The sequence below is a fragment of the Pseudonaja textilis genome, chromosome 2 (assembly GCF_049901715.1).
Source record: "Pseudonaja textilis isolate UNSWEBS1 chromosome 2, rPseTex1.2, whole genome shotgun sequence".
Lineage (NCBI taxonomy): Eukaryota > Metazoa > Chordata > Lepidosauria > Squamata > Elapidae > Pseudonaja > Pseudonaja textilis.
Genome location: NC_141991.1, coordinates 97,619,471 through 97,637,348, shown reverse-complemented (window position 1 = coordinate 97,637,348; position 17,878 = coordinate 97,619,471). Strand labels below are relative to the sequence as shown.

Below are 17,878 nucleotides of genomic sequence, written 5' to 3'. Positions count from 1 at the left end.
CCAAATTAGTCCTCAGAATTTCCTCCTGCTGTGGAATATTACTTCACTAAAAGATTATTTCACTGGTGAGTGGGTTGGAAGAAATGACATCTCCCACTCCCCTCCCTGTGCTTATGTCTCAGCAATGAATGATATTATTGACAGGAAGAGAGTGATCTTATTAAGAGTGACAGGATCGCAGAGAGTTAGAAACACAGTGCAATAGACTCTTCCCAGAATTGCTCTTACTGACATCCAGTCAAATTCTAATGTGGAGAACAGCCAAACATAAGTTTCATTTCCAGAGGTCAAGCCTTTTGCCCTGTATGCCGTCAAAGAGGCTGTTGCTGTTGCCCAAAAATGTAGAGCACATTGCAGAACCCAAGGTTTCACAAAAGGGAGCTTCAATCCAGCCATTTCAAGAAAACAGAAGCCAGAGAACAGGCTAGCGTGTACTAAGATGATCCATCTTCAAGGCAGCATGTGTATGTACCTTCTCCTTGAGAAAAATGTCATACAGACCAAATGAAGCTCAAGTACAGATCATAGCCAAGAGAAAACTGTTCTACAGCATAAGGGCCTTTTTAAAAAACAAACAACAATAAAGCAGAGCATCACGATATAAAATAAAAGGCATATGAAAAGATGTCCGGCGTTGTATGTAGAAGAACAAAGGAAGATATTTTCCTTCTTGCTCACATACTATTAGAATCTAAGAAGTTCAAGGGAAATAAAAAATAAAGTTACACTTTTTCAAACTATGCATAATTCAACTGTGGGATTTGCTACTGCAAGATAATAGTGATGATCACCAACTTGGGACACCATTAAAAAGGGATTATTTAAACTCACGGAAGAAGTTCCTACTCATTAAAGCTGCACACACTTCAAAAATGATTTGGAAGAATTGCTTCAGGCTTGGGATTAGCACAGCACCTCGGTGTGATTCAGTAAAGCAGCCCAACTTTTTCTTTTTTTTCAGGCTTCTCCTGAAGCCTGGATAAATATATTAACACTTTAATAGTTCTACTGGACTCTTTTTTTTTCAGGCTTGTATGGAAGCCTGGAAGTGTCAAGTTAGTTTAATGCATAAGAGAGAGGGGCAGTGTTCACCTGAGGTCAAAAGCACCTTTTCTGAATCCTGTCCAATGTCCTAAACAGTGGTGGGATTCAAATTTTTTTACTACCGGTTCTGTGGGCATGGCTTATTTGGTGGGTGTGGCTTGGTGGTCATGTGACTGGGTGGGCGTGCTTGGTGGTCATGTGATTGGGTAGGTGTGGCCAACTCAATGTCACTCACGTCAAGGCTGCCTCGCCTGGCCCCTCCCCTCCCAGCCATTCCTTGTCACCCAGCCTCAACTTATCTATAGTTCTGTAAAAATGTTGTTCACCTTTTTTTGACTTTATTATCTGCATACTATAGATGTACTTTCATGGACCACTGAAAGGAGGAAATGCTTTACTCAAGAGTGTGATAGACAAAAGGCTTTTAAGGGGCTGCCACAAAGAAAGGGGGGCAATGTATTTTCCAAAGCACCAGAAGGCAAACAAGAACCAATGGATGGAAACTGAACAAAGACAGAAGCAACCTAAAACTAAGGAGAAATTTCCTGACAGTGAGAACAATTAGCCAGTGGACCTGCCTGTCTCCAGAAGTTCTGGGTGCTCAATCACTGGAAGTTTTTCAGAAAAGACTGAAATGGTATAGGGTTCCCCCAAGGTCTCTCTAAGTGTTATTCTGTTATTCTGACATTTTCCCAGGATCTCTACTCAAATTTATTTCATAATTTCACATATAAAATAGCCATTCATATAATACAACCTGCATATTGTTCAAAACAGTAATTATTATGGCTGATGTTTGACAGCAAGCCTAAGTCAAAGATCATAAGAGTGCTTCTTTCTCTGTATGTATACAAAATATCACATACGAGGAATAGCATATTAAGCTGGACTTATGCAACCTGATGTACAAAATAAACACACACGTAAATACCTGAAAAATATGTGGTAGCCCTGGGCAAAAGAAAAGCAGTAAAATCACTCTAGATGTAGTGTAGGGACAGTGTAAAATATTAACACATGATAAATAATGAAACTGTCGGGCTCCGTGGAATCCTTGCCCAACAGCAGCGTGATTGCGGAGGGAAGAGGTCAAAAGAAAAACGTCATCAATGTCAGCCAAGTAGTTTAGAGGCTGAATAGTTTAGAAGAGAGATTAATCTGAAGAGGGGGGTGGGGGAACACTCTAACCAGCCAGCTTGTTTATCAGGGGCGGACTGAGGCCACGGGAGGAGCTGTGGAAAGGAGTTGCAACAGAATGCGAGGGGGGATTTCTTTCACAGGCATACAAATGCAGAAATACAAGCACACTCACAAAGGTAAAGCCATCATCCTGATTTTTTTTTTACCATCCAATTTCCATAGTTTGCAGGGAAAAAAGGAACAGTAATATTTTCCCCAAAAGAAGAAAAGAAGCATCTACCACCAGAGGGAAGAACTAGGGGGAAACATGATAGCATTGTTACACACACACACACACACACAACAGCTGATCTGGGACGCTCTCCAGTCAGCAGTGGGCGGGGAGGGGGGAAGGAAGAAACGGGTGGCGCCCCCCCCACTCTCTCTCTCTCACGCACACACACGCACACATGCTAGCTAGGCCGCGCCAACGAAGCGAGCCAAGCAAGCCCAGGAATGGTGGGGAAGGGGAAGGCAAGCTCTGGGGATGCTGGGAGCGGGGCTAGCACGACTCGCAGGCTTACCTTTCATCGGGAAGATCAGAGCTGCTCACTTGGGACATAGGGCCAGGCAGCACGTGGGAAAGCAGGTTAAGCCACGAGGACCCAGTGTGGAGTGAGGAGTGACTGGGAGGGGCGAGCGTAGGGCAGGCTGTGACTGGGAACCGGTTCGGGGGCATGGCCAGCCAGAAGTCCCTACCTGTTCGGTGACTCATGCCAAATTATCGCTACTGGTTCTCCCGAGTAGGTGCGAACTGGCTGCGAACTGGCTGACTACCACCTCTGGTCCTAGAGTATTATCTCCAGTACTTGAGACAGTATATTCCTCAATGATAAATAGTTTTGTGTCGTGGTTTCAGGTACCAGGCTAGAAATCCAAGAGTTTGTGGAATCTAGTCTTACCTTAGCACAAGGGTCTTCAAACTTAACAGCTTTAAGACTTGTGGACTTCAACTCCCAGGATTCCTGAGCTAACATGACTGGAGGAGGAATTCTGGGAGTTGAAGTCCACAAGTCTCACCCTTGCTCAGCCCTAAGAAGGTAAGGACAAACCGTTTCCAAAATCTCGTCCCGAAAGCTGCAGTGACTTGTCCAGTCACTTTAACAGGAGTTAAGGCTGACCTGAAGTCACATGCATATTCCTCAGTACCACTCTGCTAGGAAACACAGGTGGGAACATGCTATTATGCTCATACCCTATTTATGGTATCCATATTATGGACTAGAAAAGAATAACAAACTCCTCAAGTGATGGCTTGCTCCCAAATGAAAGGAGTCAGCACACCATGGCACTACATTGAGGAGGAAGGGGAGACTGCTGGTGGTAGGCTTGTAACAAGCTGGTTTTGTTCTGTGTATGCATGCAGTCATGCATATATTGCTGTATCCCCACCTTCTTCCTGCTGTTTGGACACCAGGCAAAGCCAGGGGGATGTAGAAGCTCCACCTCTTGCACTACCATCAACACCCGCCTCCCCCACTGGCTTTCTAGGGCTTTTTCATTTGTATGCTTGCTCAACCCCTGCATTCCCTTTGTGAAAGAAGAGGTGGCCACCAGTGCTTGCTAAAAGCAAGAAAGTATCTTGGGGTGGGGAGGAATGGGATTATTATTCCGTCACCCAGCAGCAAGACATAATGTCACATCCTGCCATGCAATTAAGCTCTTAATCTTTTGAAGTCTGAGTGATCATGACTAGTAGCCATCTCCAATTCCGCTGCTACTCTTATCAGCTGTTTTTGTAATCACACAATTCATCCATAGGGTAGCAAGTGAAGGGTAGGGGCCCTTTGTGTGGGAGTTTCCTTTCAGCAAATGGTATGCACATATGTGTCTTTCAATGAGATGTGACTACATATTTAGTACACTCGGTGTTATCCTGCAGATAGATAGATAGATAGATAGATAGATAGATAGATAGATAGATAGATAGATAGATAGATAGATAGATAGATAGATAGATAGATAGATAGATAGATAGATAGATAGATAGATAGATAGATAGATAGATAGATAGATAGATAGATAGATAGATAGACAGACAGACATACACACACACACACACACACACACACACACATATTTGTTTTCATAGATTTTCACGGGTACAGGTATACAGGTCTTGGGGTCTTGGCGATATTTTGACGAGATCCCACTCGCCATCTTCAGGCTGGTGCTTTCAGCTTCGTACTTGTGCAAGCACCAGCTGAAAGTACCAGCCTGAAGATGGCAAGTGGGATCTCATCGAAACATCGCCAAGATACTCTCAATCTTACACAGGAAAAGACCTGAACACACCAAGACTTGCAGAGAGAGAGAGAGAGTTTTTTATGAAAAAAAAATTAAAGATAAACAAATTACCAATAGGACTGATAAAACTAAGACTAGCTCTTAGTCTTATGCAGAAAGCCATCGCTTCAGTCAATGTTACCGTCACATTTTTTTTATTAAATTAAGGGATTTTAAAATAAATAAATAAATCTAAGTAAAGTGAGAGCGAATACTCAGAGGACCCAATGTGTAGTATGATCATCTGTGAATTCAGTCCATGGATTTCCAAGATCTTAGACCCAACCTTTTCTCATTACCTGCTACTTCATCTTTGAACTAGAGATGCCTTGGATCAAAACTGTGCCCTTCTGCATCAAAATATGGGATTCCATTTCCCCTTCTCTTCCTGTCATACCAATAATTGACATTGATTGCCAAAACAGATTGCTCTGAAGCATTTTACACTTTTTGTTTCAGATCACTTGCACTAAAATGTATCATTCACATTTCTTTCCATGCAGCTATATTAGGACAAACCAGTTGATCTGGAAGATATGGATGGCATACTGTGCTTAAATATACCTTATTTATCACAGGGTATAATCCAAATAGTGTCCTATGAACAATTCAATATGGAAAGTGACATTACAAAGCAACTCTAATTAAAAAGTGCAAACATTTATGGTAAACTAGAGCTACTGCCATAAAGAAGATAGACAGGTTTCCGCAAAAGCCAAGGCTCTTTTGAGATAAGGTTAGAAGTAGGAGATAGAAGGGGTTATTAAAACAAAGCTTGAGTAAAGTTCCCTTTCTCTGTCTCTCTGAGCCTATTCAGCCCTGTCTGCAAGGTGTATTGAGATCCCCTGGTGACAGGCAGCCAGGAGATAATTAATGCTCATTAATCTCCATAGCTCCTGCAGGGACCATTCCTGGGAACACTTAGTCAATGTTTACAGTTTGGATTTACAGTTTTCAGTCAATGACCCTCATAGTATCACATGTAAGAGCGGAATGAAACAAATGTAAGAGGCTCTATCCCATTGACTGTAGAGCAATGGAACTTAATGTCAAGGATCCTGTTCAAGATCCCCTATGGTACTAAATATCAGAAGAAGCAAGAATGATTTGTGGAAAAGCAACTTTGAATGTAATGGGCCCATCCCCTCCCAAAGCTTTCACTGAAAAAGAACTAAGAGGAAGATATTTTAAACTACTCTTCCCACAACCTTTTGCTGATTATCATGCTAGCTGAAGGTAATGAGAGTTGAAATCTGAAACAGCTTGGGATCACCAGCTTGCCAGTTCCTGGATTAACTCTGAAGAACTATTTAACTGAATTGCTATTTGTCAAAGATGTACAGGGTTGGTTTTTGAGCCCTATATCATTTTTTCTATCATCGACATTTCTAAGCAAAAAGTTCAGCAAAGAAGGACCTCTCCTCTTTCCTCCTGCAGGAATGTGTTGCTTTGGACAAAAGCTTGGTTTGAAATTTTCCCAAATTTCTCCAGGACCTTGTCCAGTTTAACCTAGAATGCTTCTCCCCAACTTGGTTGTCATGATTTATCACACAGTCACATCACTGTCCATTTATCAATCAACTGCTGCCTTATCAGAAAACTGAGTGGGAACTATGGGAAAGTGCTAAGAAAGAGAGAGTGTGGATTGGGAGGAAGGTAGAAAAAAGGGTGGAAAAGATGTGCGTTGTTTAATGAGAATGGAAAATAGCCATTTAGTGTTTCTGCAGAAATAACAGACACGTTGAGCACATAACTGTCAATACATCTAACATCCATCTTGGTCTTGATTTATATATTTAGAACAATGTATGTGTCATCATCATCCATTCAGTTCTGGCTAACCTGTGGCCACTCTATGGATCAGGACTCTCCATGCCTCTCTGTCTCACACTGCCTCCTTCAGATCTGCCATGGTCAGCCCAGTGACGAGGTAAACACGAAATTGGCAACGTTTTCTCCCCACACAGCTCCCTAACAGTGGGTCAGAGGGCACAGATGTTTTGTCTACATTTATATTATTTATATATTAAAAAACATTGAGCAATTGTCATAAGAAAAATTTTATTGCGTATGGAGACAATTCACGTCCACAGTGCCAACTTTGCACATATATCAAGATCATTTTTGTCTTGAAGCAAAAAAGAACATTTTGAATTATATGACTTCTCTAAGAAAGGTTGTTGCAATAAACCAGAATCTCCCCTAGAGGAATGAATAACTCTAAGTAGAATTCATATTGGATCAGAAGCACAAAACTTTCTACAAAGGAACAGTTTATATATCTACCCACCACTCCACCCACATAAAACAAATACAAAATAAATAAGATATGGATATGGGTAAGAGTGGGAGGCAAAAATTAGGACATACGTTTGTTTTCCTACCATCTTCTGTCTTTTACATTTTTATTTTCAATATTTATGCATGAAGAGCTCTGGCAAGTACCTCTTTTTAGTATTAAAAGAAGTTGCTCATGAACACTGCTCAGTTTTATTTTGGAGAAACAAATGCAACCAGCTACACTTAATGTGATCAGCAGAAGAGGCTATTTTTTTTTAAAATACCCAGACTCTAAAAGTGGATTAAAATCTTACATTGTAGTGGACATTTAGCAATTTCAGAAAAATAAAACTGCCTGCACCTATAAAAGAGTCAATGAACAAATTCCTCTGCTTTATAATTTAGTTTCAGATGGGAAACAGTCCTCTTATAATAGGCTCTCTCCCCATTTGCACTTAATCAAGATGCAATCATGTCCTGATAACACCAATTTTCTCCCAGCATTGCCCTTATCTCATTCCTATCCTTTAACTGAGACAACTTTTCATTGCCCCTGGCTCTATTGATCTAAAATTAGTATTTCCCCCCTTGTTCTAACATCTCCCAGCAACAACATCAAGGTGTCCCTCATCTCACTACTTCTGTCTTTTTTTTAACACCAACTTCTCTCAGGTATCTGACATGATAAAGAAGAAAAGAGGACAACTCTGCTATTTAGTTAGAGGAAGAAGAAGAGAGGCAGCTGTTTGTCTAATCTGCTTTAACTGATATACATTTCACCTTCAGAGGCAGCAGCCCCATTTTTCTTCATTACACTGTTCAGAAAAAAAAAAATTGTGGCTGATTTGCCAGGTCTCCTGTATTTGACACCTTCAGACATTTCTTTCCCTCTCCCGGCCTCACTCCCAATGAAGTCAGAGAGTGGTTCTCTAGCAGCTGGTTGGCTTTCCATTTCCTGAACTCCAGGACCACCTCAATAGTTACAGATCCCTAATTGTGGGGCGCTATTTCTGTCCTGGCATCTTTGCACAATAAATGTGCTTCATATTCATTTAAGTTGAGAAAACGCCACTCGGTTGCTATTGCAATGCTACTTGATGGTTTTCCTTACTAGCTGGTGATGGGTTGAAAAAGGATGGCAGCAAAGCAGGAAGAGAAAACCATATCACTTGCCCATAATGAGTACCACATTCCCCTATGAGGACATTATTTGGTAGTAACTCAAAACCAATGCAATAGGCAGGACAGGGATTGGCAATGGGAATAATAAATTTTATGGGCAGCATTTCTTGGGGTGTACATTGACTCAAAGGTGAGTGGGTAGGGCTTTAACTCAATAGTGAGGGAATAAAACTATCTTTTTATTCTGATTATCACCCCGAACTCAAGTTCCAACAAGATCTAGAATTACCGCCATGACTTCTCCGTTAGCCTGCACTGCCACTGTGTAAAACATAGGAGCAATCTCAAACTGCCCTCCATACTATGCTTTGGCAGCCAACTTGATCAACTGATGGAACACCATGCAAAACTATACAGCTGAGGATACAAAAAGGATGACAAAGGGAAAATAATGTAATGCCGAGACATACTTTTGCCAGTTTGCTAGAGTGTGCAGCATGAGGACCTCCCCTACCTCAGTGAGTTTCCTCTACATAGAGAACTTTTTTCTACTACTGAAACGGAAGCATTAGCTAGTAGGATAAGAAGAGGCAATCTCATAGTACAGTGTCACTGTGGGGAACCAAAAGATCTTCTATAGGGTGAGAATTAAAGTTGGGGTCTTCAGATATGAACAAGTGCAAGAATCAAAATGTGGAACAGTAACAGAGCCCTAGGAGCTTTCACTTTTAAAAATCAGGATCCAAAACTAATGGAAACACAAAGCCCTGAGGGTTAATGGGAATAATAATGATTGAGAAAGCTGTATGAGTCTATGCATATCAAGCAAGGTGCCTAAGTGAATATGGTTCATGATCTACATTCACAAGTGTGGAGATATCATTGTTAATTAGCCTCACTCATAATGGACCCTTTTATTCTGTCCATCAGTAAACAAGGACCTAACCCATTCTCCTGGGAAGTCAAAGAATATGGCTCGGCATTTATTACAATAAGCATATTTTAACCATGACATCCAATGCGCTAGAAATAACCTAAGTCAGGCCATGAATTCTGGGACCATCTACTACTTACACTTACCAAATAGTCTAAAGAATTACCTTTAGTTGTATCTTTGGAGTAGAGTACACCTTCCATTATTCCATAATCCCTTTTCTTTCAAGCTGAATGCTTCATCCCCCCCAGCCCCTGCCCCAGTTCCTGGGACAGGGACAGACATAAACGGATTGTAAATCTACTCCTAGCTCTAAGCAATTTGCAAGAGTTTCTGATTTCCAATTGTCATACATTAACAGCAAAGAGGTTTTCTTTACACATATCTTAAATTAGGCTTCTGAGATGGAAAGCCTGGGAGAAAGCCAGAAGTGGATTTTTGTCATGGACTTGAAAGCATCCTGCTCTTAATTGTCAGTGCATGTCTATCCTTTTGAACACTTTTTAAATACATGTTCTTCAGGATTCGTTGGGGTTCCAGTAACGTAAATAAATACAGATTCAGTTTTGCTCTTGGGGAATCTTTTACAATGCTCTTCCCCTTAAATAACATTTCCCTCAGATCCTGAATCCAGATCTCGACTCTCGGTTATTCAACACTTGTTTTCTATTCAGTTTTCACCAATATTCTACCAATCAATTATCATTAGAGTCTGCACATCTTCAATTGCAACTGTGCTGAACCAGGTGTGCTTCTAAACACCAGACAAGAAGCCATTTTAATTTTGCATGCAAGTAGTCAACACATGCAAATGAATACTCAGATGTTTCTTTTCTTCTTCTTGGAATAACAACCATCCTCTTCTGTTAAAAAATAATATTTTGACTTTCTGGTTTGCTTGAAGAGATGCAAAGAGTATGTGGAATCGGTATAGTTAACTAGACAATGCAAATGTGTTAGCAGTTCCAAGTGTATGACTTACAACAATATGGTTTGCTAATCAAGGGTGTTTTTATATACACAGACCAAAAAGAGGATATTGTGATTCTATTCTATCTAAGTCTGCACTGATGTTGCAAAAGTTAAAGTTCTTACACAGGACTGAAAGTCATATCAAATCCTTATTAAGCTGAATAAACTTGTACTCAAGATAGCATTAGCAATAGCAGGTAGACTTATATACCACATTACAGTGCTTTACACCACTTTTACAGAATCAGCATATTGCCCCCAACAATTTGGGTCCTCATTTTTACCATTCAGAAGAATGGAAGGCTGAGTCAACCGGTTAGAATTGAACTGCCAAATTGCAGGTAGCTGGCAGTCAGCAGAAGTAGCTTGCAGTACTGCACTCTAACCACTGCACCATTGTGGCTCTTGCATTTGAAGTACCAGTATGGCAAGTTGCAAACATTAAATTAAAAAAATCATTGATCAGTTGTAAAATATCCAGTGGGGATTCAGATGAACCATAGAAGGGCTGAGGACTTTGGATTATAACTCCTATCAGCACCAACCAGCTGATAGGTCAGTGGTAGTAGATATCATGGATGGGAGGATATTATACTAGAAGTGCTTGCTAAGAAACGTTCTGATGCTATCAAAGGCAATACAATGGACAAGTGTTTCTGCTTTCCCAATCTGCAAGATTTTAAGAGGGCGCTACCAAGGTTTGAAGAAGCAGAAGGTTAGAGAAGATTAAAGGCAGCAAGTATAGAAGAGATGTAGGCTTTCAGGACAAAATCTGAATTTTAATGGATCAGCCACAAAGATGGACAAGTTAGCTCATACACCTATTAAAGATGTGAAATGAGAACAAACAGAAATTCATTGCAAAGGCATACCTTGTTTTATTTCACTTTGTTTTATTACACTGCACAGATATTGTATTCTTTTAACAAGACCACCACCCAGAAGATAATGATATGCTAAAGACTCAGGTGATGATTAGTAATTTTAACAATAAAATATTTTTAATTAAGGTATGGACATTGGGGTTTTTTTTAGACATAATGCTATTGCACACTTTAATAGACTACAGTATACTATAAACGTAACTTTTATATGCATTGGGAAACCCAAAGATTTGTGTGAGTTGCTTTATTGTGATATTCAGTTTATTGCAGTGATCTGGAATATCTCCGAGTTATGCCTATAATGCTTTATAATACTTAGAACTATTACTACAAATAACATAATGGTCAAAAGGGCATGTCAAGATGCCAAAATTCTATGGTTGGATGATTTATCATACCGGCTCAGAGTATGCCTGAAATTTAGACAGCCTTGGTTCTCATCAACTTTCTAGGTAATTTAGTAGTCCCTTAAGAGGGCCTGAATATCAATCAGGGAAGAATTATACCCTTTCTATGAAAAGTAAAAACCCTCCATAGAAATTTGACACTGCCTAAGCATTCATAATGAAAGGTGATAGCTTTTCAGCATATGCTCACAAGGAAACATGATGAAATGCTGGAAAAGAAAAACAGCATGAGGTTTGAGAAGGTCCTGGACAAAAGAAACCCTCAGATAGACCCTCTCTCCTACCAGAAACAGCTAGCCCGGTTTCCCTGGCACAGTAATAAGTAACTCATAGGTATCATCAGCTATGAAGAGACAGTGATAGTCTAAATTGTAAGTTTGACCACCATTTCCCATACTGCCTTCACTGCAGTACCTCTACGGGTATTGTTGGAAATCAAAACAATGGATTCTGGCTACTTTAAAGATGGTTTTGGAAGATTTCAATGTTGGTTCTTCCAGGTTAATTTACTTGTTTGTATACCACCTTTATTCATTTTTACAAATAACTCAAGGTGGCAAACATATCCAATACACCATCCTCCTCCTATTTTCACCACCACAATAACTCTGTGAGTTGAGTTGGATTGAGAGAAAGAGAGACTGGCCCAAGGCCACCCAGCTGGCTTTCATGAGACCAGAACTCAAAGTCTCCCGCTTTCTAACCTGGCACCTTAACCACAAGACCAAACTGGGTCTCCAGCAGTTCTCTAATAATGCCACTGGCTCCATTGAAGGACTCTTGGTATGGGAGACAGGCACAGGGGTTTGTTCGTTAACACAACGCTTGAATAAAAACAATGGAAAAGAATCTGTTTCACCTCAAACAGCATCCAGCCGACTGCCCTCCCTTAATCATCTTCAACATATTGTTTAAAATCCCTACAGAGCTGCTAAGACTGGGCATCCCATCAAAGAAGATAATATAACAAAAGAGAAAGTATGTGTACATGTGAGAATACACAGGCATAATTATGTATAAGAGAATAGGGTTGCATTTACCATACAGGCATAGATGGATGCTCAGAGCACAGATGACAGAACACTAATACATTCAGCACTACACAGGGAGCCTCTAGGGATATATCCCCTCTCTCAAACAAGGAACAGGTAACACATCTTGAGATACCTACCCATTTCTTGACTTCTTAAATACAGCATTTTTAAAGAAATCCTGTATATATAAAATAAGAGGAGGGCTCTCTCTCTCTCTCTCTCTCTCTCTCTCTCTCTCTCACACACACACACACACACACACACACTCACACACACGAAGAAAGAGACAGAGAAAATACATTTTAAAATGTTCCCCCAGTCAAACCTAGTGGTTAGCTTGCAACACAAGTCCTTAGTTAGGTACCCAACTGCCTTCTCATTTTTCTTTGGAAAATCAAGACTTTTTAACTCCAACAAAGCACTCAATGGCTTGCAAATAGCTGGATTCTGTTGAAATCTGGATCCCACATGATCAAGCATAAGAAATAATTTTTCCAGTCATTAGTGGTTCTTGGTAGAAATGGACATCCAAGATAACCCCCCTGAGCTTAGGAGCTGCTGAGATGTCTAAGGCGAGGTTGCCTCTGTGCTGAGAGATGTTGATTTAGATCTGATTGAAAAGCTCTCTGCTCAGAGGCATTTTTTTTTTTTTGGCAGCTGGTCAATTTCAGAAGACAGGGTTCTTACAAAGAGGGGGGGAATCCTAGCTCCAGGCATACGTCATAGGCTCATATAAGTGAAGAATCTGCCACATAATGTGCATGTACCACAAGAGCCACAGCATAAATGCGTTTGGCAAAAGGCTTCATACCTCCAGCTGGTGTTAAGCAGCACAGCGCCCCTGCGTTCAAAGAGAATAATGCCAATTTACATCCACCAGAAAAATCCATCTTTATTGATTCATGGAAAATGAAACCAGGCAGGGGTTGATCCGTTTGCACAAAACTCCCAAGAATTGCTTCCAAAACTCCTAAGAATCACTTATGTAGTAAACGTTTCGTAGGTGTAACAAATCTGGATGTGTGCAGCCCAAAAGTAAGTAGATGCACTTGTTTGGAGGAAGAGGATATACCAGCCAGTTCTCCATCTATTGCATCTCACTTCAGGAATACTGGCTGATATACCCTCTTCCTCCAAACAAGTGCATCTGTTGCGTGGAATTCGTGGTTATAATTAATGTTTGACCAGTGTAACGTTAATTCTGAACAATCACAATTGTTTGGAAACACATCCAATTTTCAGAAAAGAACTTCTAGGAAGAACTTCCTGGGCACCCAGTTATTAAACTGAACAGTGGATCCAAAGGCAACAGTATTCAGTTGCAGTAGATTCAATAGTAATGGATCCAGGAAGGTTTGTTCCCCCAAATCTTTGTGATCCTATTAAACAGATGATATTCCTGTCTCAGTACTGAGACCATAAACCATTGTTACTCTTGTTGTAGAAAAAAGGAATAGGTTTAAATTCTCTTTGTTTATAGTACCCTGCCTTTAGTTTTGCTGCTGCAGAGATTCTCTGAAGCTGTTACAGCCACACTGGCTTTGCTCTGCCTTCTCCTCCCACTACCTTGCAAAAATGCTCCAACAGCAACGGACTGGTGCCCCACTTTTCCAAGACAACACTCTCTCAAGCCTATGTGGGTGGGTACTGGATACAACCCGATGTGCCAAAAAGGTGGCAGTGATGTTCTATATTATCTTCCAAGAGTCTTCCAAGCAATAGAAAGCAAGTATGGAGATCACTGTTAGACTGGACAAGCAGTGGGGAGAAGGGAGCTAGAGAGGATTCAGGGCAGAATTGAGGATATTTAACCAAAGATGTTCTTCTTATCCCTTTGATCTTATCTCCCCAACTTGGAGATTTCAGAAAAAGCAAGGCCAGTTTATGCTACCTGGTGCCAACTTTCCCTTTTAATAATCCTTGTGGGCTGCTGATATTCCCCCAAGAACTATTGTTTGACTTCTTCCAGTTTCCTCACCTTTGCCAAGCAAGCCAATGCTGAGAAAAGACATTTATGGTTCACAAGGGGGGAGGGAGGGAGACTATTCAATTGCCACTGAAAGCCGAAAAGCTACCACAGGAAACTGGGTAGTGGGGGAGAGTTATGTATAATAAATTTGGAGAGGGGTGGGAAAGACAGTATGATTTCTAACCATTTCTTTTTCTGAGCTTCTGTTTCCCCTTTATCTACATTTCTTTTGGTTTACTGACATTTGTATTCACCCTTACCTTTTACCAACCATTCTAGCCAATCCCTCCTAAACATAGAAACACACACAGCCCCTTTCCCCGTCATTTTATTTTCCAACATTTAAAACCATTAATAATTACAACTCCACAGCCTCTATGTTCACCAAATTAGGGAAGAACTCAAGGCACCGTAAAACTGAATCTCCTCTCTTCCTTCTATCTTCTCAGCCCTGCGAAGAATTTTAAATCACTCTGTGTTGCAGCAATCAATCTACCATCTCTGTCAACCTAATTTTGGGAATAATGATGGGGGAAGGGGGGGAGAGATAATTTGATCCCATCTCCACTCCCATCTTAAAATCAGTGGAAGTCTAATAATCATGGATGTCAGCTAATTGAAGGGGGGAGGGGGGGAGAATAGACTTGAGCAGATGCAATAATTTTAATCTAAGTTTCTTCCAGACAGCCCACTGCCCCTTAATTCTTTGCCAGCCTTTCTTTCTTATGGGGCAGAGACAATCAGGAGATATTATACAAGGTACCAAAATGTGTGTGTGTGTGCGATCGCGTGCAGGCGTGTGGCATTTGCATCCACCATTCACTGAAAACCTTCCTGTGGACAAATCAAGATCAGGCCCCACTGCTGGGGAATTAGATTCACAGCCATATTTTCAGCTCAGGGACCCTTGGGCGGCCATAAGGGAGCTGCTTAGGGAAGGCCTGGCCTGAGGTGAAGTCAGGGGCACATCCACTTACCCCTAGAGAAATGTATTGAGGGTGGGGTAGGCACTGAGGGGAGTGGATGGCATAGCTCCAGAGCCATCACAACAAACCCATGCCCCTTCCCCTTCCCTTCCCCCCCCCCACATTCCCAATTAACCATTCTGCCTGCATCCTTCAGCCTCCTCATCTTGAAGCTATACTTGTGGGGAGGAGGGGAGGGAGAGGTTCGCGCGCGCGTATATGCTCGCCACCCCCTCCTCTTCCTTCAAAACCTGGTTGTTGCACATAGACACGTATCAGAGAAATTTGGGGCGGGGGATAATTACAAGAAACGGACCGTTGCCGCGATGCTAAAGCAGGTTCCGGGTCCCTCCCCCCCCCCCCCGCCCCCCTGCAGCAAAATGAGCCCGGAGACGGGCTGCGGGGAAAAAGAATAAGACTAGAAGGGGGGAAAAATGATCGCCAGAAACTGCTTTACCCTCCTCTTTGTGCATTACGGTATTTTGACGGCAATTTCCTTTCCTCTCCAACCCCCACCACCCCCCTCCAACGTATATACAAAATCGAGGGGGAGGAAATACCGCAGTACCGGCGACGAGGAGCAGGATAATTTTTTTTTTTTTTTTTTGCAGAGGGCTTTGTCTTGGGCATCACAGAAACCGAACGGAGGAAAGGCGGCCGCCTCACCCGTAGGCGAAAGGGACCCTCACTTGCAACCCCCCCCACCCCGTGACTCGATCGCAAATCTCCAGAGAAAATGAAGGTGGGGGGTGAGATAGAAGGAAGGAAGGAGGGAGGAAATGGTCCCTTCCTCCCAGCCTCATAGTTCAGCAACACCCCCTCCCCCGTTCAAGGCTCACGGCGCAAAGCAAGCCAGCTCATGAGAGACGCTTATCAAACCAGGTCCAGCAGTATCCAAAGGGGGGGGGGGGGAGGGGGCAAAAAGAAAGCTCAGGTAACGAGGGCGATGATAACATCCCATTTTGTCCCCCATCATCACAATCACCATCACCACCATCATCTTGCCAAACACTACCAGCGCCCTCTTGCAAATAGACTCGCCATCTATCCGATTTCTCCAGGTGTCCGAAGCCAATAGAGTCACTGGTGAACGGGAAGGGGAGCGGGGAGAGAGCACCGTTCAATTTCCACCAACACGTCAACCCCGCGCGCAACCCCCCCTCCACACACACACACACACACACACACACACACACACCCGCGAAAGCGAGCCTCCCTCTCCTTACCTTCTGCGATCCAGTCCTCTCGGGTTCCTCCATTCAGAGATCTCTAATCCATCCCTGCCGCCGGAATGGCAGGGCTCGAGCCCCCGCAGATATTAGGGAACACGAGGCAATCGGATGCGTGATCTCGATCTTCTTCCGATCGCTCCCCCTTGGGGCGTCAATTTCAGAGAAGCGGGGGTGGGGGGGAGAGAGAGAGAAGGGGAGGGCGAGCGCACACACACTGAGAACGACGCGTCCGGATTTCGGATTGTTTTTGCCCCTGGTGGGCCGGCGAGTTAAATGGGGCGGGCAAGAAAGAAAGAAAGAGAAGGGGGCGTCTCTTATCAATCGACTACGTCCCTATTTTTTTTTTAATTTGTTGTTTGTTTGCAGCCGCCCCCTCGGAAAATAGCAGATGAGAGGAAGAGGTGCGGGGGGGGGGGAAGAGAGGAGGGAGGAAGAGAAGGACCAAATCAAAGCCCTCCTTCCACCGACGAGATGTCACTGGCGGACGCCTCCACAAGGCGATGCCCCTCGCCTAGCTTTGCCAAAGGAAATCTCTTGAAATATAGCCATCCGTACGAAGCAGTCTGGGCATTTTGGAGCTGGCGGAGGCAAACGAAACCAAGATCCACCCCCCTCCTGTCACCACACACACTCACCCGCGCGAGCGCAGGGCGACGGCGGCGGGGTGGGGGCTCCGTCTGCCTTCTGCTCCCCCGCCACGGTGCACACAGACAAGCACGCGCGCGCTTCCCCACCAGCACCCCGCCGCGAGGAGATCGGAGGAGGAGGAGGAGGAAGAGGAGGGGAGGGCGGCTTGGGGCTCTAAGGCGGCCGGGCACAGCTCTGGCCTCGCCACCGCGAGCTTCCGACCAGCCCTCCCTGTGCCTCCCCGTGGAGCGAGCGCTCCTGCTGCCCCGCTGCCTTCCCCGAGGCAAAAAACCCCCACACTCTTTCCCTTCCACTCCTTGCGGCGGACGCCCCCTCCCCGGCGGACCCGCTCGGGCAAAGCGAGAGGGGGAAGTAGATGCAAAAAGGGAAGGTGACTGAAGGGGAAAGAAAGAGGGAGCGGGTGGGGTGGGGGGGCGTTCCTAGGCCTGAGGCGATCGACGGCAGCGAGGGCGCGCGAGCCCCCTCAGCCACGGAGCCCGGAACTACTAGCCAGGGTGCTTGACGAAGAAGCCGAACGGTTCGCTCTGCTCCCTGAGGAGCGGGAGGCAACGGCGAGCCAGCCAGTGCTATTCAGGGCTAGGAAGAAGGCGGGAGGGAAAAATCGGAGCGGATTCCAGAAGTGACGGATACACCTGGGAGGCGTTCACAATACAGCGCGCAGGAAAGAAAACGTGGGGACGGAGCTTTGAAAGGGAGCGGGGAAGAGAGAAATTGAGCCTGGGAAGAAGGAAGACCTTGGATGGATCCGCAAACCCTGTAAGGAAGCTGAAGTTGAAGAATTTGAATAAAATGGGGGGTGGGGTGGGGGTTAAGGGGATGTTTCAGATGAAGCTGCAGATGAGTATTAAGCAGGATCTTATGTAAAGTCCTGGAGGATCGATGACAAGAGGAGGAAGGACTGCACTATAAAACATCAAGCATC

The 17,878-nt window shown here is 43.5% G+C and overlaps 1 protein-coding gene across 3 annotated transcripts in view; it reads right to left on the bottom strand.

Annotated features, from left to right (window-relative positions):
• Nucleotides 1-17,543, bottom strand: part of ADGRL1 (adhesion G protein-coupled receptor L1) — a 144,413-nt gene extending 126,870 nt beyond the window's left edge. For 2 of the 3 annotated variants that reach the window (XM_087924646.1, XM_087924647.1), the window contains exon 1: nt 16,303-17,543. The gene's annotated coding sequence lies outside the window, so the exon portion shown is untranslated. Of the gene's footprint in view, nt 1-2,747; nt 2,848-16,302 lie in introns of those variants that run through there. The other variant, XM_087924645.1, reaches the window with a different exon arrangement.
• Nucleotides 17,544-17,878: the final 335 nt, after the last annotated feature.